At 37.1% G+C, this 7,606-nt stretch overlaps 1 pseudogene; it reads right to left on the bottom strand.

Moving 5' to 3' along the window:
- LOC101567858 overlaps positions 1-6,691 on the bottom strand; it is a 49,209-nt pseudogene extending 42,518 nt beyond the window's left edge.
- Between the last annotated feature and the right edge of the window lie 915 nt (positions 6,692-7,606).

Raw genomic sequence — 7,606 nt, 5'->3', positions numbered from 1 at the left:
AACATGGAACATGTATTTTTCATCAAGTACTGATATGCTGAACTTTAAGTCCCTACAGAATATGATGAAAAAACATTTAAAAATTAGAATATATTTTTAAATAGGCATAAATAATTATATACTTCTAATGTTTACACATAAGTCCAAAAATCTAACCATATACAACCTTGAAGCTGGACAGTCCCACAATATTCCATTTCCTGTCTCTTGTCTTCATTCAGCATGCCCTTCTTTTTGAACAATCATCTACCTGAGAGATACAGCCCAGCAGCAACAGGCATGTCATGATAAGCAGCCCATATTCACAAGTCCAGAATGACAGGCACATGGAGCATGAAACTACTATTACAGATTACCATCTCCAGTGCAGTTGCTTATACACAGAAATTTAGAATGCAACAATACACAGCATTGTAGCAGGATAGCCCTATGTCTTCTTTTTCTTTTCTCTTGTTTTCATTTATCACTCTTTTTTTTAAAAAAAAAAACAAACATTTACTTGAGAGACAGCATAGCAGTAATTAATAACATGACAAGCTGTACATATTTAGAAGACCAAAATGACAGGCATTCCTAGAATGACCCTAGTATTACACATTACTATCTTCAGTTCAGTTGCTTGGTTCACAGGTATTAGCATATATAGTTAGTCAGGGTGAGAATCCTACCATTTAACTGCTAGCTTCCAAAACCTGCTGAAGATTCTCAGGATCGTTGCTTTAACCATCTTGTGCATAAAAATGTATGGTTTTACCCCTATCATGTTTCCTAGTTTTTCTCTTTGCCCTCTCTCCACTGTTTAATCTTTAATTTCTCATTTCCCTTTTAGTTGTGTTATACCTTTCAATTTTTATTTCTTCTTTTGAGTTCTTACACAAGGGAGGCTATATGATATTTAGACAAGCTGGTCCGGTTTATTTCACTTATGAGAATATCTTCAATTGCCAACCACTTAAATATAAAGGCTTTGAGTTTATCATTCTTTACAGTTGAGTAATACTGTACTGTTTAAAAATGCCACATGATTTTCATCCATTCCTCAGGTGACAGACATTTTGATTGTTTCCAAGGTTTGGCTATCACAAAGTGTGCTGCTATAAACATAGGTGCACACATATCACTATGATATGATGTTTTCAGATCTTCCAGGAAAATTCCCAATTGGGGAATAGTTGATTTGAATGGAATTTCCAGTTCTAGATTTTTGAGGAGTCCACACACTGATTTCCATAATGGTTGCACCAGTCTACATTCCCACCAGCAGTGGAGAAGTTTCCTTTTTCCAAACAGCCTGTCCAACATTTGTTGTTGGGTGATTTCTTTATGATAGCTATTCTTTCTGGAGTGAGATGGTATGGCATTGTTGTTTTAATTTGCATTTCACAGATGGCTAGTGGTGTGGAGCATTTTTTCTTGTATCTATTTGCTTCTAATTTTGTCATCTGAGAAGTGTGTGTTCATCTCGAATTATCATTTCTGGATTGGGTCTATAAATTTTGGTTCTGTAATTTTTTTTGGTTTATTATGAATTCTAGAGAACAGACCTTTCTCTGAATAATTATTAGTTAAGATTTTTTCCAAATATGTGGGTTGTCTTTACTTTGTTGGTAATTTCTTTTGACATGCAAAATTTTCTCAATAACAGGAGTTTCCAGTTGTTAATTCTTTCAAATATTACGTGTGTGATTTGATTTTTGTTCATGAACTCTTTCCCTACCCCTGTCTTCAAGAGTTCTTTATACTTTCTCTTCCAGGAGATTTAGTGTTTCTGTTTTAATGTTTAGATCTTCAATCCATTTTGACTTTAGGTTAGTGCGTGATGATAGACCTGAGTCAAGTTTTAGTTTTTTGCCTGTAAAGAGGCAGTTTTTCCAGCACCATTTGTTAAACAGGCAATCATTCTTCCAGTAAGCATGTTTGGCCCCTTTGTTGAAGATAAAGTGGCTGACTGTATTTGTAGTGGCTTCTGCATCTTCTAATCTATTCCATTGATCCTCCGGCTTTTTCTTTGTTGCCCAGGATTGCTTTGCTATTCTCAGTCTTTTCTTGTTAAAAATAAATTTTAGGAATGATTTCTCTAGGTCTGCAAAGTATGTTGGTGGTACTTCAATAGGGTTTGCAGGAAATCTGTACAACAATTTTTTGAGTATGGCCACGTTCACAGTGTTGGCTTTTCCTATCCAGGAGCATGGAATATCTTTCAATTTTCTGAAATCCTCTATGATTTCTCTTTTCAGAGTGCTGTAATTTTCATTGAATAGATCTTTGACTTCCTTAGATCAATTCCTCGTTATTTCATTTTCTGTAGTGCTAGTGGAAAAAGTATTGTTTCTCTAATTTCCCTCTCAGTGTATTTGTGATCTGTGTACAGGAATACTATTAACTTTTGGGTATTGACTTTGTATCCTGCTAGGCTACAGAATTTGTGTATTAATTCTAGTAGCTTCTTGGTGGACATTTTTGGGTCTTCCAAGTGAAGTATCATGTCATCTGCAAATAATGATAGTTAAACTGCTTTTTTAGCTATTCTTATACCTTTTATTAATCTCCCTGCTCTAATGGCACTAGTGAATGATTCCAGAACTATATTGAAGAGGAGTGGTGATAGAGGATATCCTTGTCTTGTACCAGATGTGAAAGTAAAGGATCTCAGGTTTTCCCCATTTAGAATTATGTTACCTATTTTGTTCTCATAGATCTCTTTTATGAGATTGTGGTAGAGTTCATCTATTCCAATTTTCCATAGGACTTTGTACATGAATAAGTGTTGGACTTTGTGAAACTCGTCTTATGCATCGAGAGGATCATGTGATTTTTGGATTTGACTCTATTGATATAGTGTAATACATTTATAGATTTGCATATACTGAACATCCTTGCATCCCTGGGATGAATTGTACCTGGTCATGGTGTGTAATCTTCCTGATGGTTTTCTGTATTCTATTTGCTAGGATTTTATTGAGGATTTTTGCATCTATGTTCCTGAGGGAGATTGGCCTGTAGTTCTCTTTTTTAATTGTGTCATTAACTTGTTTTTCTATCAATGTATTACTTGCCTCCAGAAATGACTTTGGGAGGATTGCTTCCTTTTCAATTTCATTGAAGAGTTTGAGGATTATACACATTATATCTTCCATAAATTTCTTGTAGAATTTAACTGTGAATCTATTAGGACCTGGACTTACCTTTCTCGGTAAATTTTTTATTACATTTTCAATTTCATTGGCTCTTATTGGGTTATTGAGATTACTTATATCTTCTTCATTCAGTTCTGGTAATTTGTACCATTCTAGGCATCTGTCTATTTCTTTTTCATCTTCTGTTGTGTGAGAGTAAAGATCCTCAAAGTAGCTCCTGATAATCTTCTGAATTTCCCCTGGGTCTGTGGTGATTATACATTTTTCATTCCTTATTGCTTGTATTTGAATTTTTTATTTCCTCTTTTTGATGAGGCTAGCTAGGTGCTTATCAATATTATTTAATCTTTCAAAGAACCAGATTTTGATTGTTTTTTTTTCTTTGAATGTTTCCTTCATCTTGATTGAATTAATTTGTGCACTAATCTTTGCGATTTCTTTCCGTCTTTGGGCTTTGGGTTTGCTTTGCTTTTCCTTTCTACATGTTGGAGGTACAACATTTGGTTGTTTATTTGTTCCCCTTCTGTTTTCCCAATGTGTGAGTTCTCAGGTATAAATTTTCCTCTACAAACTGCCTTCATCACATGCCTTAAATTCCGATAATTTTTGCTTTAATTTTCATTGAATTGTGAATATTGTTCAATTTCTTGTTTAATTTCATCTGTGACCCATTGGTTGCTGAGTAGGCTGTTTCTTAATTTGGAAGTATTTATTGGGTTTTTCTGATTTCTTTTGTCATTTATTTCCAGTTTCATTGCACTGTCATCAGATAATATGCATGGGATAATTTCTGTTTTCTTGCATCTACTTAATCATGACCTATGGACCAGTATGTGGTCTATTTTAGAAAATGACCCATGTGCAGTTAAAAAAAATGTGTATTAATCTGTAGTTGGGTGGAACATTCTGAATATGTCCACTAAGTACATTTGTTCCAATCTCTGATTCAGTTCTGCTACTTCTTTTCTAATTTTTTGTCTACTTGACCTATCTTTTTGGGATAAGGGTGTATGAAGTTATCCTGTTAAGATGGTGGTATTGGATATTAGAATTTTCATTTCCATTAAGATTTGTCTTATATAGTCACAACTATATTGCTCCCATGCTGTTGCATCCGTATATAGGAGTGTTAATTCTTCTTCTTGAATTCTTCCCTTAACCAGTATGTAGTGGCCTTCATTTGATAATTCTTGGTCGGAAGTTGAGGCTGTTGAGAACAGGATTCCTACCCCTGCTTTGCTCTGAGGTTCTGCTTTGCGTAGTATTGTTTTCCATCCTTTGACTTTCAGCTTATGAATTTCTTTATGAGTTAAGTGTGTTTCTTGTATACAGCATAGTTTTGAATTTTGCTTTGTAATCCACTTTGAGAGTCTATTTCTGTTAATTGGTGAATTGAGTCCATTTACATTGATGGTTATAATTGAGATGTATTGACTTATGATTGACAAGTTATTTACCTTGTTTTCTTTCTTTTTTCTCCTGTGTTTGTGTGCCATACATAGTGGGATACTTCTGTTTTCAGTCGTGGAGTTCTGATTATTTTGGTCTCTCTTGGGAACATCTTTTGTAGTTTGTGTAGTGTTGGCTTTGTCGTAATGAAATTCTTTAGTTGTTCTTTTTCATGGATGTGTTTCACTTCTCCATCAAACTTGAAAGAGAGTTTTGCAGGGTAAAATAGTCTGGGCTGGAATTTGTTTTCATAGAATACTTGAAGTACTCTGCTCCATGCTCTTCTTGCCTTAATCTTTGAGAAGAGAAGTCTGCCCTTATTCTGATGGGGTTTCCTTTAAATGTGATCTGTTTCTTTTCTCTAGCAGCTTTCAGTATATTAATCTTGAGTTGCATTTCTGGGATCTTGACTATTATACATCTCAGTGTGTTTTTAATTGGGTTGAAGTTATTTGGTGCTCTGTATGCTTGAGATACCTGAATGTCAGATTGTTTCATCATATTTAGGACATTTTCTGCTATTACTTCTGCCCATATCCTTTTAATATTATTTGTATTGACTCTTTCTCATTGATGTCTATTAGTTTTATGTTGTTCATCTTTGTGTCATCTTGCAGTTGATGGATTATTTTTCCTGCATCCTAGTTGGTTTTAAGAGATCTTACCTTTTCACTAGCTGTGACAGCATCTTTAAGATCTGAAAGTCTATTTTCCTTGAAATTGTTTTGCAAGCTTGTTTGAGGTTTGAAACTCCTCTGTATCTCTTTGACCCTGCTTCATGTAACCTATTTCATTCCTATTTTGCTTATTCAAGGATTCCACAGTTTTTCTACTCTCTTCTATTTTTTTATCTGTGTCTTCTTGAGAAGCAGTTATTCTTTCATTATAATTATCCTTTCTTCTTTTTTACTTCAGGTATTATTTCTGATCTGATTTTCTCTATATGTTTCTGCAGCTGATTCTTTATTTCAGATGTTATTAACTATGATATTTCTTTTTTATTTCAGAGGTCATTTCTGATCTGAGTTTCTCTATACCTTTTTGCAGTTGTTTCTTTACTTTAGGCGCTATCAATTCAGACATTTCAGCTGTGTGATTCCCAATTTCTTCTGTGCTAGTGTTTTGTGCATTTGTTGTTTGGGCCTGAGATTGCATGTTGCTCCTTCTCTTTGTCATCTTGTACAGCACTGTCCTCTGACCTTTGGTGTAGAGCTTTGGTGCATTTATAACCTTAAGTCATACTGAAATTCTTACCCAAGAGAGATTATATCATTAAGGCAGTTATAGTTTTGTATTTACAGAACTACAATAAGGAACACTAATAATGGCTAATGATATTTAATAGTTGACAAACTTTTGTAGCTAATTTTTTGTATTTTTGACAGTAAGAGCATTAGGGAATTGTATCTGAGTTATTTCCTCTAAGTTCTGTCTGATCTCCTCCCCTTGATGTACATGGTGTTTTCCAGGCAGACTAGTACACTCCGGTTACTTTTTGCCCCCTCCCTCACTCAAGAGAGAAACAGGGAGAATGCTTTTATAGATCTGGATCTAGCAAAGTGTCTCAGTTTACTGGGTGCAGATCTACGAAGTTTGAGTTCATCCAGTTGTCCCTGGCTTTGGTCAGGCTGCTGTGCTCAGCTCCTTCCTGCGGCAGCCCTTGGAAGTGAACCTGTTGTGCCCCTCTGGCAAGATGTTCTGCTCCTGGATTAGCTCAGTGGTTCAGGCCCCTAGCTGAGAAGCAGGGACTTCAGCTGCAGAGTTTCACCCCAGGCTTGTATGCCAGGCCTGGGCTGGGTCTGGGCAGGTCCAGAGGGAAGGACAGAAGGACTCACTCACAAGTGGGCCTGCGTTGGGTCTGGAGGAGTCCAGCAGGTGTAGTGGAGCTTGGAAGCTCTCCCACACACTTGCTGGGTCCGGGTTTCGGCTGCTTCTGGAAGGGTCCTGAGCGTGTGGAGCATGTTCTCACAAGCCGGGCCTAGGCTGGGTCTGGAGGAGTTCAGAGGAGTCCCAAGAGGATGGCTGAAGGTCTCACTCACACGCCAGGCTTGGATTGGGTTCAGAGGGGTCCACAGGGTGCAGGGAGCATGGGAGCTCTCCCGCATACTCGCTGGGACTGGGCTTGGGCTCTGTCTCAACACCTCTTATTCTTATATTATTTTTCTTTGCATTGTCTTGTACTTGCTGAATTATCACTTGCTAGTTCCTTATTAGTGTTAGAAGATCTTTTATTTCATGTTCATCAGTTGCAACCCTGTCCTTGTGATCTGAAAGTCATTCAAGTGATTTTTCTAGCTTTCAGTTGAATTCTTAATTTCCTGGATATCTATTTGAATCTGTTTCACTCATTCTAATTCTTTCCTGCATCGTTCATTCAGTGTTTCCCTCATTTTTTTATCTCCTCTATTTTTATATCAATGTCTTCTTTAGTTTTGCTGAGGAATTCTCTCATGATTTTTGTCCTTTCTTTTTGAACCTGAGAGATTATTTCTGCTCTTATTTCTTCTATAGCCTGAGAGACTTGTTTCTTTACTTCAGTTGCTATCATTTCAGAGATTTCATGTGTGTGATTTCCAAATTCTTGTATGTCTTTGTCTCCTGGACTTCTTCTGGGTGGGCTAGAGAATTGAGGTTGCTTCTTACTCCTGCATTTTGAAGTTTTTGAAGCTCTCAGAAGTCACCCAGAAAGAGTATGGCAGGCTTCCCAGAGTCTGCCAATGTTCTGAAATGCTCCAGGAGAGCTCCATGCCTGCTCAAACGGGGTCCACGATCACAGCTCTCCTCCATCCCAGAGTCCTCCTAAGTTCTTAAAAGTTTGGACCAGCACCAGCAGAAGCTCCACCCCTGTGTGCTGGGGGATGAGGAAGGTTAGAGCTTAGGAGAGTCCTGCAGGCTGCCCAGAGTCTGCCAAAGTCCTTCCATATTTTTAATATTTATTGCTATATGCTTGCTGTGAGCAATGATCACATTCAGAGTGAGAAGTTGGTGTGTGTACAGAGCTTGGGGTCCCTTTCCACTCC

This window comes from Octodon degus, unplaced genomic scaffold (genome assembly GCF_000260255.1).
Source record: "Octodon degus isolate 3935 unplaced genomic scaffold, OctDeg1.0 scaffold00237, whole genome shotgun sequence".
NCBI lineage: Eukaryota > Metazoa > Chordata > Mammalia > Rodentia > Octodontidae > Octodon > Octodon degus.
The sequence above is the reverse complement of the archived record's forward strand: the minus strand, read 5'-3'. Positions and strand labels throughout refer to the sequence as shown.